Source organism: Aedes albopictus, chromosome 2 (assembly GCF_035046485.1).
Source record: "Aedes albopictus strain Foshan chromosome 2, AalbF5, whole genome shotgun sequence".
Taxonomy (NCBI): Eukaryota; Metazoa; Arthropoda; class Insecta; order Diptera; family Culicidae; genus Aedes; species Aedes albopictus.
Genome location: NC_085137.1, coordinates 100099124 through 100116015, shown reverse-complemented (window position 1 = coordinate 100116015; position 16892 = coordinate 100099124). Strand labels below are relative to the sequence as shown.

General features: G+C 36.8%; 1 protein-coding gene and 1 non-coding gene across 2 annotated transcripts in view; both read right to left on the bottom strand.

Moving 5' to 3' along the window:
* The window catches only part of LOC109419765 (cyclin-dependent kinase 5 activator 1), a 148656-nt gene that overhangs the window by 48564 nt on the left and 83200 nt on the right, over positions 1 to 16892 (bottom strand). The gene's annotated exons all lie outside the window — the stretch shown is intronic.
* Positions 4456 to 4528, bottom strand: Trnas-aga (transfer RNA serine (anticodon AGA)). The gene has a single exon. It is a non-coding gene; the product is annotated as a tRNA-Ser (tRNA).

Here is a 16892-nt window from a genome sequence, read left to right as displayed (position 1 = left end):
CGTCGTTTTCTCTGATATGGCGACATGGATATGACGTTGACCTGATGTGTCTCGTAGTCGCTTTTATGTTATGTATCGTTACATAGATTGAATGCGATGTTCTGTTCTCATGTCAAATTCATTAAATTTGATGAAATTTAATATTCAGCAAGGAGAGCGCTTTCTGATAATAATTCAATCAATTTGTGAAGAAGCGCTGTATAATAAGGCATGTGCTGATTGATTTGAGTTCGAGAGGATTTATAGATTGCAGGGAGGCAAATGCTAATTTTATATTATTTTTTAATATTTTCGTTCGCGTGTTTCAAATTACACACTTCTGCACAATCAAGAAAAATCTTCATATGATTTATGAATTACTTTAAATTTAAATGGTAACAATACACAAAAAAAAACTTTCTTTAAAATCAATCTACGAGAATAGACTAAGATACCATTTACGAAATTGAGCAGGTGTCTTACCGCGAAAAGCACTGTGTAGATTAAGGTAACATTCTTGAACAACCTACACAATCAGTCTCGCAAGTCAAACGCAGAAAGTTCTCAATGTGATGCTTGTTTCATTTATCGATCGGATTTGCAGGGCTCTGCTGCTGCGGTTGGTAAATGTCACTCAAGATAAACTTTTCCGACTCGACTGATGGAGTATTCTCCATCAGGTTATTAGATGTCTAATCTATCGTCGACCTCGGAGCAAAGGGTGGGTGAACGCCTCAACAGAATCGTGGTTTGCAATAGACTAAACTCTTCTAGTTTGTTGTTACTACCAATGCATATGGAAAAAGTTTTCGGTAAGATCATGATTCTGAATATGTAGGTCATGTGTTCTTTATCTTTATTAGGCCGAGAATAATTATAAAAAAATGTATCAAGCTGAGAATATTCTGCTTACGATCGAAACATTCTGGAAGCTATTAGAATTATCTTGATGGGCCATATCAGCCCAAAGTTTACGAATGCTTCACATCTGTTCAATGTGATTGAACGTCACGCTTGAAGCGTCGTATAAATCTTTCAAGTTGAATTTCCATGAATGATGGCGCTACTGTGGAGCACGCAAATTCCTCGTTCGCCCTCCGTTGCCATCCATTACGTATAAAAAAAAGCGGGAGGCAGCACAAAATTGAAAATCATAATCTCTGTCACGAGCAGGAAAGCTTTTCCCCCGAAAAACTTTTTCCGTTTTTGTTCCGTGCCGTTGCGACACATTGTAATCGACACTGACTGGCTGTAGGTACACTCTGCAGCAGAGTGTCACCACAGCCCAGAAAACTCGCAAAACATCAAATTCATGTTCATGTCACTTTGTTTTGATGACAGATTTTGCTTTCGTTGGCAGCCTAATTTTCCAGTCGGAGTTGATCACATCTATTGGTTCCCTCGTCATGTAGCTGATTACATGTGATGGAAGTGAGAGGATGTGAAAATCAGTAAGAATACATAACGTGCCAACAATGATATCTGCATTGGACCCTAGCTCGCGGTAAAGGGTGATACGGTCAAAATTTGGTCAAACAATTTGTTTCATAACTTGAGACTGCGTGCACCAAAACAGCTGATTTTTGGACCAGCAATGGTACATTTTACAGGGTGTTTGTTTCCGGAGTGCAGATATTTTTAGGGTGAATAGGTCTCCATGAGTTATGAAAAAGTGCCCAAGGAACATGGGGTCGGAAATCACTGCTAAGTGAGTTAATCACATTTTAAGTTTTTTAATTTTGCTCATCTTTGAAACCCTCTATCTACTAAACTATCAGTCGTACCATCAATGTCAACGCTCGAATTGAAAGCTAATGACTTCTACTATCTTAGTCTCTTGGACGTGAACTTTGTAAAATTAGTCTAAAAGGCTTAAATTTTCAAAACATTGCAAAACATGTCGAAAAAAACAACTGTTTTTCAGACACTTTTGATGATTTTAATATGAAAACAAAACTTCTGTTAAAAAGTTCTTCTACAAAACACGCACGAACTTGTTCTCTAAAAATGTTTCTTTGACAGCAAAACTCTATCTTTTGTAGATTAGCTAGAAAATGATTTTGAAAATATTGCTTTTTTCACTGAAAATTTTCCTTGCTTCGCTAAACAACATGACGTTTTCTTCCAGCGAAGGCTTACGCGATACAGAAAATCGCTGAATTTCACACTAACACTGCAGAAAATCTGTCAACAATAACTCAATACACATGCATTTTCAGCGAAAAGATCTATTTGCGTGACAACAATCCACTCTCATGACTACCGGGCGGCCGCCGTCAAATATCAGGATTGCCAACTGTCCGGCGACTGCTGTCAGTTTTCTTTGTCGCCGAATCTGGCGTTGGGTCTTCGGCGCGGAAACCCAAAGGTGGGAATAAAATTTTGGGGTTTGCGCGCAATAGCTAATCTACAAAAGATAGAGTTTTGCTGTCAAAGAAACATTTTTAGAGAACAAGTTCGTGCGTGTTTTGTAGAAGAACTTTTTAACAGAAGTTTTGTTTTCATATTAAAATCATCAAAAGTGTCTGAAAAACAGTTGTTTTTTTCGACATGTTTTGCAATGTTTTGAAAATTTAAGCCTTTTAGACTAATTTTACAAAGTTCACGTCCAAGAGACTAAGATAGTAGAAGTCATTAGCTTTCAATTCGAGCGTTGACATTGATGGTACGACTGATAGTTTAGTAGATAGAGGGTTTCAAAGATGAGCAAAATTAAAAAACTTAAAATGTGATTAACTCACTTAGCAGTGATTTCCGACCCCATGTTCCTTGGGCACTTTTTCATAACTCATGGAGACCTATTCACCCTAAAAATATCTGCACTCCGGAAACAAACACCCTGTATGTAGCTTATACCATAAAATTTTCATCAAAATCGGTTCAGTATTTGCGGAGATATTGTGAATCCTGAAAACTGCAATTTGAAAATTTTGTACAAAGAGGATTAAAAAATAAGAACACATTTTTACTCTTTTATTTATAGAGCCAGAAATACTGAACCAATTTCAATGAAAATTTTTCTGTATGTAAAGTATACATATCAAAATGTTGTGTAAAAATTTCATTCAATTTGATCAAGCCGTTACAAAGTTATATTTGTTTAGGTGGTCAAATTTTGTCAAATTTTTTCAAGTCAAGTCAAAATTTGGTCACACAATTTTTTTCATAACTTCAGATTTCGTACACCAAAACAGCTGATTTTTGGATTAGTAATGGTACATTATATATAGCTTGTACCATGAAAATTTCATCAAAATCGGTCTAGTATTTGCGGAGATATTTTTGAACACTGAGATCTGCAATTTTAAAATTTTGTGCAAAAAGGATTCACACATTTTTACTGTTTTATTTATAGAGCCAGAGATACTTAACCGATTTCAATGAAAATTTTTCTGTATGTGAAGTATGCATATCAAAATCTTGTGTAAAAACTTCATTCAATTTGATCCAGCCGTTACAAAGTTATATTTGCTTAAGTGGCACCCGGTCAGTTTTTTTCATATTCAAACTGCTACAACTTTGAAAGTATTCATACAAAATGGCTCAAAATTTTACTAAGAACATATTTTCATAATAGTATTATACTGTAAAATTTTGATAAAAATCGGAGCAGTATTGGTAGTTCTATAATCAAAATTGTGCTTTACTGACCTTAAATTTCCGAAAATTTACTATGGAGCGCCTTTGTACAAAATTTTAAAAAGGTAGGTCTATGGTTTTATCTATATATCAACCAATACTCAATCGATTTTGATGAAAATTTTATGGCATAAGCTACATATAATGTAGCATTACTGGTACAAAAATCAGCTGTTTTGGTGTACGCAGTCTAAAGTTATGAAAAAAATTGTGTGACCAAATTTTGACCGTATCACCCTTTAATTACCTACCATTTTTTAAATATGATGTTTTTTTAACGTCGAAATCTTATCAGCAATCAGTACACTTGTGAGAATCCCAAAATGGCCGCCACAATGGCTGATTTTGGCACCTACTCACGATTTTGAGGGCACAAATCTCTTCGTAAACTAAACCAGCTCACCTGATATTCTTATTTTAAGCTTATCACAAGTGAGAAAGAACAGAATAATAAAATGCACTGTTGTGTGAAGCTTGCTTCTTGAGATTTGTGCGTTTGAAGTTTTGATGGACTGCTGAAGCGGGATGTCAAGACGTTTGTCCTTGATATCGATCCATGTTCTACCATTATCGACCATAACTCGAACCTGTTCGCTGCATTGTGCGCCGCTTTGAAATCAAGACGGGGTTATTTTTTCTGCTTGCCATTGACAGTTTCGGCAAATTCCCGCATATCATTTGGTTCCATACTCATAGGGACTTCACAATGATTTTATTGCGCTTTTCCGGCTATTCCAGTCGGACAATATGTCTGAAATAGACGTAAATACTTGAAGTATTTAGGCAAAGAACGTTATATTGGCAAATTGAGAGATAAATGTCTGAAAACGTTAACACTTGTTTTAGTGGGATTCGAACCCACGACTCCGTATCTCTAGTCCGGCGCTTTAATCAACTAAGCCACAGAACAAGTTACAATTCTGCGGAATAGAAAGTCAAACTGGATTCCAAGCACCACCCTAACCGGGTCCGTCTTTCAGCCGCGAGAGTGCGGGAGATTGGCATCTATGGGCCGATTTCTTCACCTTGGCTTAAGCGTTAAACCAGGTTTAACTATATGGGTAAGCCTGGCTTACCGGTTAAGCCGAGGTGAAGAAATCGACCCTAAGAGCCGAAAAAGAGATAGAGTTGTGAAAGACGGACCCGGTTAGGGTGGTGCTTAGGCTTCTATAATATGGGAACGTCCATAAATTACGTCACGCAAAAATTGCCGATTTTCATCCCCCCCCCCACCTTTGACCTTTGTCACGGGTTATTTCCTTGAGAAATTCAATATAAAACCTGGATAATCAGTAGTTGCATAAGACATAAAAACGATCAAATCTGACTATACATGTCAATGGTTGCTCTTCCGTGATGGATCTGAGCTAGTACCATTTGCACTGAGATCCAAATGAATAAGGGCTGGGACACTCCACGTATTCTCAAAGTGTAATTTTAAGCAGCTCATTCATTTTTGATCAATAAAGGCGCCGGCCACGTCCTTATGTCAGTTGGGAAGGGAAAGGAATGTTAGAATGTACTGGTTGTTGCTACTAAAGACCGAGAGCACTTCTGCATCCCCACAACCAGCACGGACTGGGGTATTTGTTAGACGAAAAAGATGGGAAATCTGGGAGTCACCGTTGGGTCGGTGATGCGAGGGCGCAAAATTTTCGAGCAGACGAACTGAAGTTCACCGCGCGGCAATTTTCATTCACTTGTCTGCATAATCATATTCAGCTGCTCGATACTCGTTTGTCAACTGAATGAAAGTCAATGAATATTTGTAAACATTTTAATAAGTGTTAAATTGCTGATAAAATATTAACGTTTCGATCACATTTGACGGTGTTTACACAGATCTTTTCCCATTTGATTGTTCTGGAGTGTTTTTGGAAAGAATCGTAGCCATAAACGTAGGTAATTATGAAGATGTTTCTCGATCGGCTTCATATTCAATGACTACGAATTGACTGACTGTGTGAAGAAGGAGAGTGAACATGAATTTGTTTGTTTTGAATATTCAGTGCACAATCATTTAAATTCGTGCTGTTTTCAGTCAATGACTATGAACATTTTGCATCCTGGATGCGATCCATGGATAGGGATTATTTATAGTGTTCGTAAGGTGATAGATTGTGGGGTCATTACTATGAAGGACAAGCGGCACAGTTCGCGTTGGTTGCATAACTTGTAGGCGTTATATATACTATGCTGTGGAAGTTGGAAGGAAGGGAAACGAATTTTTGCAATTCATTTCTGGTTCTAGCGATGGCTATGAACATATGAATATACATGAGTTGTATATGTAGAGAAGAGAGAGAGAAAGAGAATCCTTTCGAACCTTCTACTCCTCTAAAAACCCAGAATCATCCCGAAATCCCCCTGAACCTCTCGTGAGGCTTTCATTTACGCTTCCAGCCTTATTTGATCCCACCCAAACTTTTTTTTATATTTAGGCAGCATACATTTATTACGTAACGCTAAAATCGGTATTGTTCGACCCCCTCCCTCCCCCTCCGTAACGCTTTTTTGTATGAAACTCCGAAAATTAAGATTCCATAATATAATACCTACCAAACCACCACCCTTTTCTCTCTTTGTCCTCATGGAGCAATACTCGCAGGAATCCCCAAAATATTATCGCGAGGAATCCAGTATAGGGGGAAAACCCGTTGAAAATCCTAGGAGTAATTCCAGTAGAAATCCTTGGAGGAATCCTGGGAGAAACTTCATGAATACCAGCAGGAATTCTAGTAGAAATTCCGGAAGAAATTTCAGGAGAATCGTGATTAATTCAGGAGGAGTCTTCGAGTGCATCGTGGAGAAAACCGGAAATAAAATTTAGAAGAGACCTAGAAAGGAATACCGAGAATGAAGGAATTTTGAAAGGATTTTCGGTGATATTATTCAGAGAATCTCAAAAAGTTTCCTTGAAAGAATAATGAACTCGTGGGAGAAATCTCTGAAGGAATATCTTACTGAATATTGAGAGGTGTACCTGAAAGAGTGCCGGAAGAAAACCGTGAAAAAAAAAACCGGAAGAAATCCCAGTGGAATCCCGACAGAATTTCCTGAAGGAATTCTAAAAAATCTGGCACTACTCCTTGAAAGAATCTTGAAAGGAATTGTTTTAAATAGCCTAGAGGAAACCCTGCAGGAATCCCCGAAATCCCTTGAATGGATCCAAGGAGAAATTCACGAAAAAAAATTGATGGAATCCCATCATAATACCAAGAAAACAAATACCTATATAGGATTCCCAGGAGAAACCCCTAGCGGATTTTCTGAATGAATCTCTGAAATCGCGGGAGAAATCTCTGAATCAATTCCAAGAGCAATCCCGGAAGTAATCTCTGATGAAATTCTTGATGGAAACTCAGGAGAAATTTCTTTGGAAAACACGGGGGAAATTAATAAAGGGTAACTCTCGCTGAGACCGTCCCACTATTTACACCTTGTCTTCAAAAATGTTTTAGGTGACGATTTTCTGAAAGTCCTTGCCAATAAAGAAAGCAAAATGCATTTGGTTACTCAAATTGATGGACCCCCCGTTAGTTAAAGCCACAACAATTTTTACAGACCCCTCGATTTTGGTCAATTTTTGGCTCATTTGAACCGTTATAACTCAAAAGTTTCTCCAAGAACCACCTCAAAACGAAATGTTGTTTAAAAGAGGAATGATAGAGCTACTTTTTGCAGATATAAAAAGTTGGGTCGGCCATATTTATTTCGGCCGCCATCTTGGATTTATTTACAAAAACTTTTTTTTCACCATGTTGGCAACCACCGATTTTCAAAATTTTTACATCAATTGAGAGCTGGGGCATTTATACACAACATATCAAAAATTTAGAGATGTATGTTTTTCCTTTTAAAAGTTATCTGCAGTTTTGTAAATCATGTCACTTTTGCGCACTGGACCAGGCGCCGGCTGTTTATATAAATGCAGCGTTATTTCACAGTGTTTACGAGCACTAATTGAAACTCTGAACCCACTAATAAATAGCTGAAAGCTTCAGCTTTTCAAAACACTATAAAAGTTTTGAAAACAATGCCCGCATCATTGAGAACCAGTTAAAAACGGGAACGAACTTCCAATTTTCCTAAATTTTGCTGCAGGTGTGTTTGTGTGTGCATTCTTTACGCCTGCTCTGATGCTGTTGCGTGTCGTTGATGGTGTGCATGGAAATGTATGGAGAAAACGTGATATGATTTACAAAACTGCAGATAACTTTTGAAAGGAAAAACATACATCTCTAAATTTTTGATATGTTGTGTATAAATGCCCCAGCTCTCAATTGATGTAAAAATTTTGAAAATCGGTGGTTGCCAACATGGCGAAAAAAAAGTTTTTGTAAATAAATTCAAGATGGCGGTCGAAATCAATATGGCCGACCCAACTTTTTATATCTGCAAAAAGTAGCTCTATCATTCCTCTTTTAAACAACATTTCGTTTTAAGGTGGTTCTTAGAGAAACTTTTGAGTTATAACGGTTTAAATGAGCCAACAATTGACCAAAATCGAGGGGTCCGTAAAAGTTGTTGTGGCTTTAACTAACGGGGGGTCCATCAATTTGAGTAACCAAATGCATTTTTCTTTCTTTATTGGCAAGGACTTTCAGAAAATCGTCACCTAAAACATTTTTGAAGACATGGTGTAAATAGTGGGACGGTCTCAGCGAGAGTTACCCAAAGCAACATGGAAAACATCTGTGAAATCCTAAAAATATTCAGGAGGAATTCCTAAATAAATCTCTGCAGATATACCCGAAAAATGCCGGAAGGAGTTTTGGGAGAAATCTCCAAAGAACCTCTTAGAAATCAATGAAGGAATGTAGGAATGAATCCTGGAGGAATCTCTACCGCAGAGGTGCCCAACCTTCATGTGGGGCCCAATGGAAATTTTTAGAAAAAAAAACATAAATCAAATAAACGAAACCTAATTACTGTGGCAAAACCACGACGATCAATGATACTTTTTATACCTATATGATACTCACATATCGTAGGCAATAATTTCATGTACCGTGATTTCGGGTGAAATTGATCGACGTAAAGGCCGTAAAAAAAGTGTGACAAGCAATGTATTAGGGATAGGAAAAACCCGTACAAAGGAGGAAGGGGGGGGGGGGGGAGGGGGTCGAAAATATCCAATTTTAGCGTGACGTACTTAATGGACACTTCCATACCACCAGAACGCGATTTTTTACCCTTCTTACACCCATAAGAAGGGTATAAATACCGCTCGAAAAACCGACTTTCGATCCGAGGCCCGCAGGGCCGAGTCTCATATACCAATCAACTCAGCTCGACCAACTGAGCAAATGTCTGTGTGTGTGTATGTATGTGTGTGTGTGTGTGTGTGTGTGTGTGTGTGTGTGTGTGTGTGTGTGTGTGTATGTGTGTGTGTGTGTGTGTGTGTGTGTGTGTGTGTGTGTGTGTGTGTGTGTGTGTGTGTGTGTGTGTGTGTGTGTGTGTGTGTGTGTATGTGTGTGTGTGTATGTGTGTGTGTATGTGTGTGTGTATGTGTGTGTGCGTATGTTACAAAAAAGTCACGCACGTTTCTCAGCCGTCTGATATCCGATTTGGATTCTCTTAGTTGCAAATGAAAGCTTTAACATCCTAGTAGAACCCTATTTAATTTTATTACGATCGGACATTTGGTTACCGAGATATCTTTCGATGAGTACTTTGAAGTCATATAAGTTAGCTTTTTGAGAGATTTTTGACATTTAACATATTGATGAATATCTCAGCAGTCTGTCAACCGATTTGAGTTCTCTTGGCAGCAAATGAAAGCTACAACATCCTAGGAGAACGCGCTGAAATTTTATTTCGATTGGACATTTGGTTACTGAGATATCTTTCGAAGAGTACTTAGGAGTTATACAACTAAACTTTTTGAGATTTTTAACAAAGTGTATCAAACTAAATATCTCAGCCGTGTGTCAATCGATTTGGGTTCTCTTGGCACCAAATAAAAGCTACAACATCCTAGTAGATTGCTCAGAAATTTTCTTAGGATTGGACATTTGGTTACAGAGATATCTTTCGAAGAGTACTTAGGATTTATACAACTAAACTTTTTGAGATTTTTGACCAAGTGTATCATAATAAATATCTCAACCGTATGTCAACCGATTTCAGTTCTCCTGGTACCAAATGAAAGCTATAACATCCTAGTAGAACCCTATACAATTTTATTAGGAATGGACATTTGGTTATCGAGATATCTTTCAAAGAGTACTTGGGAGTAACACAGGTTAAACTTTTGAGATATTTTTGACCAAGTGTATCATAATAAATATCTCAGCCGTCTGTCAACCGATTTGGGTTCTCTTAGCACCAAACGAAAGCTCCAGTATCCTTGTAGAAGGCCCTGAAATTTTATTTCGATTGGACATTTGGTTACTGAGAAATCTTTCGGGGAATATTTCAATAAATTCCTTTTTTACCCTTCTTACACCCATAAGAAGGGTATAAATATCGCTCGAAAAACCGACTTTCGATCCGAGGCCCGGAGGGCCGAGTCTCATATACCAATGAACTCAGCTCGACGAACTGAGCAAATGTCTGTATGTGTGTGTGTGTATGTGCGTTACAAAAAAAAAGTCACGCACGTTTCTCAGCCGTCTGTCAACCGATTTGAGTTCTCTTGGAAGCAAATGAAAGCTACTACATCCTAGTAGAACGCTATTGAATTTTTTTTTTCGATTGGACGTTTGGTTACCGAGATATCTCTCGAAGAGTACTTATGAGTCATACTTCTAAACTTTTTAAGATTTTTGACCAAATGTATCATAATAAATATTTCGACCGTTTGTCAATCGATTTGGGTCCTCTTGGCACCAAATGAAAGCTACATCACCCTAGTAGATCGCCCAGAAATTTTATTTCGATTGGACATTTGGTTACAGAGATATCTTTCTAAGAGTACTTCGGATTTATACAACTAAACCTTTTGAGATTTTTGACCAAAAGTATCATAATAAATATCTTAGCCGTCTGTCAACCGATTTCGGTTATCCTGGCACCAAATAAAAGCTACAACATTCTAGTAGAGCCCTATACAATTTCATTAGGATTGGACATTTGGTTACCGAGGTATCTTTCAAAGAGTATTTCAATAAATTCTTTTTTTTATTATATTCACTTGTTATCTTGCATTTGTTTTTGACCAGTCTATTTTTAAATAAATGATGCTGACCTCATACAAAGTGTATACTAGCAGGTTATTGTTTTCAACAAAATTATAAATAACAAATTACAAATACACAGGATTTTTATGGAAACTAACAATATGTTAAATGAAAGCTTTGAAGAACCAGACAGCCAAAATAACTAGCTAATGCCAAAACTGATTAACTTAGTAGATATATCATTTTTGTCGTTCTTACACCATAACCATGAATACCAAGTACTTCGGAGCTAATTTAATTGACTGATTAAGATATATTGTATCTCGCTGATTTTCTTACCCATTTGTTAATCGATTCAAGATCTTTTGGCAGTTAATAAAAGATACAAAATTCCAGAATATGTAAGCTATTTTTTAAACATTCCATACAAGACTCTAGGAAGTGTCTGGCATTTCTGGTAGTTTAGTCCATGGTCCATGATGCTATTTTGGAAACCAATCCACTGGATGCCAAATCCACAATATTTTCTAGAACTTTTGGTAAATTACACAAAACAAATATGTTAAATACAAATAATACAACAATAATTTTAATAAGTGTAAGAAGGGTTCTGTTCACCATAGGTGGATTAAATCGGGTTTTTATTATTATATTCGTTTGTTATCTTGCATAAGCTTTTGACCAGTCTATGGGAAATTATTGTTCAATCAATAATGCTGACCTCATATAAAGTGTATGCTAGAAGATTATTGTTTTCAATAAAATTATAAATAACAAATTACAAATAAACAGGAATTCTATGAAAACTAACAATACACCGTGTCCAATAAGTTCTCATACAAAATCAAATTGAATTATCTGTAATTAGGATTTTCAAAGTAAGTTTATTTATTGAAAGGCCAACTAACATTGATCAAATACAGCATATGTTTTGGAATTAATTGTCCTTTATCCTTCTCTGCTGATCGCTTATGTGTCGTAAGTCGATTTCAGTCGGCACGCACGCTATTTCATTGGTATTTCGTCTCATTTTAACAGGTAAAGGTTTTAGGTTAAAACAAATTAGGTTCCTGTCCTCACCATTGCTAGTAGCAACTATGGCCAGAAGAGAAAAAATATAACATTCTGTATTGGTTAAGTATACGAAGCCGTTTTATGTTGTACAAAATAAAACGTAAATTAAACAAAAATGTCCATTTACCTGTTTTATTGAAATTTTTTGTGTCAAAGAGGCATGGCTGCATATTATCTTGTTGATTCACACCATTCTCACTTCTAAAACATGCTTGTGTCCCTATTGTGGTAAATTTTGTTCAAAATTAAGGTTTTATGATGTTTTTCTTTAATATAACGGTAATTTTCAAGGAAATCAGCCAAGTTGAGCTTATTTGGAAATTTTTTACCATATCATCACTAAAATTGCTTAAATTTAACCTTAGTATATCCATTTGGTACAATTCTGGGGATAAACACTCAAAATTTAACCTTATGGACTCTATTTGGCTACCGTAGAATGAAGAACTTTTCGAATATTTTTCTTGCGTGCCGGAGCAAACGGATTTCAGAAAACGAAGTGTACTGCAAGGCTTCTAAAAACAAACATAAAATATCGTTATTCTAAAACGTATGCTTTATTGAATCAGTATTATGTGGCCCTTCAATACATGCATTCATTTTGAAAATATGATTAACAGATGTGAAATAAAATTATAATTTTTAAATTTGTATTTTGTATGAGAACTTATTGGACACGGTGTACATTAAATGAGAGCTTTGAATTTTTATGTTGTGGGAAAAATGCAAGAACTGGACAGCCAAAATAACTAGCTAATTCCAAAACTGATTAGCATAGTAGATATATTATTTTTGTCATTTTTACACCATAACCATGAATACCCAGTACTTCGGAGCTAATTTATTCGACTGATTAAGAGATATTAGACAAAGTGTATCTCGCTTATTTTCTTATCCATTTGTTTATCGATTCAAGATCTTTTGGCAGTTAACAAAAGATACATAATTCCAGAATAAGTAAGATTTTTTTTTGTCTGGCATTTCTGGTAGTTTAGTCCATGGTCCACGATGATATTTTGGAAACCAATCCACTAGATGCCAAATCCACAATATTTTCTAGAACTTTTGGTCCATCACTCAAAATGAATATGTTAAATACAAATAATAAACAATAATTTTAATAAGTGTAAGAAGGGTTCTGTTCACCATAGGTGGATTATATCGGGTTTTTCACAAATTCATCACTCAATTTGTCAATTTGCAACATTCTGTGCCTTCTAATTTGAATATTTTCTGTATGTTTATGCGACTTTCCAGCAAATCTGGTAAAGGCCAGTAAAGGGCAACATATATCAGTGTACCCTAGCTTGCGTCGTCGTGCCGAGCTCTCGACGTATACTAAATAAGACTCCAGCACAAACGCGAGTGTGGATTGACATCTAAGCCGAAATAGAGATAGGAGTGAATATAGTGTGACTTCGGAGTCAGTTTGACTTTCTATTCCGCAGAATCGTTATTTGTTCTGTGGCTTAGTTGGTTGAGCTCCGGTCTCTGCAAATACGGAGTCGTGGGTTCGAATCCTACCAAAACATGATTTCCTTAAGTAAAAAGGAAATCGGGTTGAATACTGTTCCTTTTAATTTCACTAAAAATTTGCATCCTTTGACAGATACATATTTCGACCTCTACTTCAGTCTTCAGAAATCTCTAAAAAAATCTGAAGAGCTTCCTGAAAAATTCTCTCCTCCTAGTTAGAGGAATCCCTGAAGCAATCCTGGAAGAGCCCTTGAAGAAATCTCAGGCGAAATCTCTGGAACATTGATGGAATCACAAGAATAAAATTAAGTAGAAAACCCGGAAGAAACCCCTGGAGGAATTCCAGAAAAAATCTCAGAAGGTATTCCGAGTTGAAACCGGGAAGTAATCTCAGGAAAAAATCAGCAAGGAATCTCTAGAAGAATCCTTGACGACATCTCAGGAGAAGTTTCTTGAGAAATCCTGGGTGCAATCAATAAAGGAACACCGGAAATAAGTCCTAAAAAATGCCAAGCAAGAATTTCTAAATGATTCTCGAGATACCCTAAAAATGCCAGAAAGAGTTTTGGGAGAAATCTCTAAAGAAGCCCAGGAATGAGTTCCGGGAGAAACGGGACTAATGGAGTCCTAGTAACATTTTTTTTTATCTGTATTAACGAAATTTTTAGCCCTAGGCTAGTTCATCTCGGGACCCACGCTTTACTTCCCTTCCGATGGAAGAACTCACATTTTGGCGAGTTTGTCGGGAGTGGGATTCGATCCCAGGTCCTCGGCGTGATAGTCAAGTGTTCTAACCATCACACCAGGTCCGCTCCAAGAAGATACTCGAAAGATCCCCACATGAAACGTGGAAAATACTCTAACATAAACCACGCAAAAATAAATTACGAAATCAAGGGAGATATCAATGGAGGAATTCTAGAAGGAATTTCTGAAGGAAGCCTTTAAGAAAGTCCTTGAAAGTAGCCTGGGAGAAAACCCAGGAAGAATCCTGGAGGAATCCTAGATGCAGTCTCGGGAATAATCCGTGATAAAAAATCTTCACAAATCCGTTAATTAATTCCTGGAGGAATCAATGAAGGAATCTTAGGTGAAATTCCAAATAAAAAAATAGTAAATATCATTGAGGAATCCCAGGATAAATTTCTGTACGAAGCCCAGAAAAAATCTTCGATGGAATCTTGGAAGAAAATCCAGCAAGAATTTTGAAAGAATCCCTGATGCAGTATCGGGATTACTCTGCGAAAGAAATAAATCGATGATGGAATATTGGGTGAAATTTCTTGGAGGATCCCGGAAAAAAACTCAGGAGAAATACCTGACTCAATGCCGGGAGGCGTCCCTGAAGAATACAAAGAAGAACCCATAAAGAGATTGAAGAGATGGAGACCAAGGTGGAATACTGGGAGGAATTGCTGGAGGGATGAGTCCCTACAGGATTCTCTTTATAAGCGATAGCCTTAGGGCCAAATCTGAAGTCAATTCTTCACCATGAACTTAGTGTGGAACACAGAAACTTCTCAGAAGGCAGTATGCTGAACTGTTGAGTAAATTTCACCTCAAAAGTCTGAAATAAATAGGACGCTGGGCGGATATGAGTTTAATTAACTGCCCTGCAATCTTGAAACTCATTTTAGAAATCAACTGATTTCATTTAGGTAATGAATCCGTTTAGGTAAAAACTTCAAACCTAAATACGTACAGGTTTTGGTGTAGAAATATCACGTACGGTCTTATGTTCGGCACTTTATTTCCTTGAATATATTCCCTGCGTAAAGTTCGTACTATGAAATGCTAGTTCCTAGATGTTCACGATTCTATTGAAATTTAGCATATCTCTTTGCATTCCACATCCAATTACACACGGAACATTTCCCATGCAATGCATGAATGTAAAAAGGTCCTGTTCGTACACCTCTCTTACCTTGGCATTGTCGTTCGCTTCGTTCAGATGCTTTTAATGACAATAACATCTCTCTCTTTGCACGTTCCATTGTTCGAATGTCCCAAGAAATTAAAAATCTTTACTGGTTCCACAATCCACACTCACCTCACCCTTCTTCATCATCGTTACATTTTTTTCATACTTGGTATAGAATCAGGTTTGTCGTGTAGGGAAAACTATTCTATTATACACCTTTATTGTAAATCATGGCCAAATGGATTCATTTTTTATTCTTACTTTTTTGTTTCACCATGATAACTTTAACTTTAAACTTTCTGTACCTGGATGTCAGAATTTTTATTTCCCGTATCAACACTGCAGACTTCAATAAAACGAGACATGAGAAATGATGGAGACGCATGGTGGCACGTTCCTAAAGTCACATCCATTATAAAAAAATACTTTGAACAGAAAGTTATAACGAACTATTTTTTTTTAATAATTGATACCTACTGTGCATATGCATGTTGGTACAATTTCTCTTTAGAACGTTATCTTGTCCCATCGCTTCAACCCTCACAACTAAGAAGCTTTTCACTACGAACTGCTCGCGCAACGCTGCGCCGCCATTTGCATGAAGAAGACGTATCCAATGGAAAAGATTTACGGTCTGCCTGCAATTATGCATTCGTGCTCTTCTCTTTCGGTACCTCCGTTTCCTGCGACTAGAGTCCTTTCTATCGGTGGGGTAGATGGGACAATTTTCCTCTGCCACCACGACCTACGAAGGAATTCATTCTGGTTACTGTTGGTAATGGCTAGTTTCCACTTGATAAGTACTGTGTAAAAGGATAGGACAAGTAATGCTCACGTAAAACTTTTGCAATCAAAATTACTTAGGCGTTCGCAGTTGATAAGTAATTCACAGCCAGAAAGATTTGCCAACAGATGGCACTGTCATGCGATGCTGTCAGTCATGTTGTTGATTTTCCGTACGGAATAATATGTCGATGTATTATTCCGTGAGTAAAAGGGACATTTCTCTTTCTTTGTGTTTCTTCTTTCGCGCCTGCGCGTTCACAGTGTGCATTAGTATTTAGCCGTGTCGCTCTATAATGTGTGCTCCGTCGTCCCTCAGCATGGCTGCATCTGAACACGAGATTGAATTTCTTGAGGTTGAATAATTTGCCGTTACGGAGTTTAAAAATTTATAAAGACATCCCAAAACTGAATTGTTTATAAAAAGTTCGACTATTGAAAAAAGTAAATAGCATTTGAGTTTAGCTGATGAGGAGACAATGATTCTAAAAACTGTTGCATCATAATCATTTTATTTCGTTTGTTGAATAAAAATTTTATTTAATGTTCTATGGTGCACTAGAACCATGAGAAGTAAAGACTGTATTCGATGAAATTTGGACACAGAAAATAATGCTATAGCTTTTGATTGCGTTCACAAAATCAAATATTTTTTTGATCAGGAATAATATATAATGTGTAGCTAATACCATAACAATGACAACAAATTCAGTTTGGTATTGGCGCAGATATTGTCAATATCATAAAATAAGATTTTAGCAAATTTTTTCATCTGTTTTAAAAATTGTAAAGGCTATAATTTTGATGAAACTCGTCAAGACGTCTGAAAATTTGACTCGAAGTTCTTAACAGAGTATCAATAAACTGGTAAAAAAATCTTAAAACCGGTTCAATAC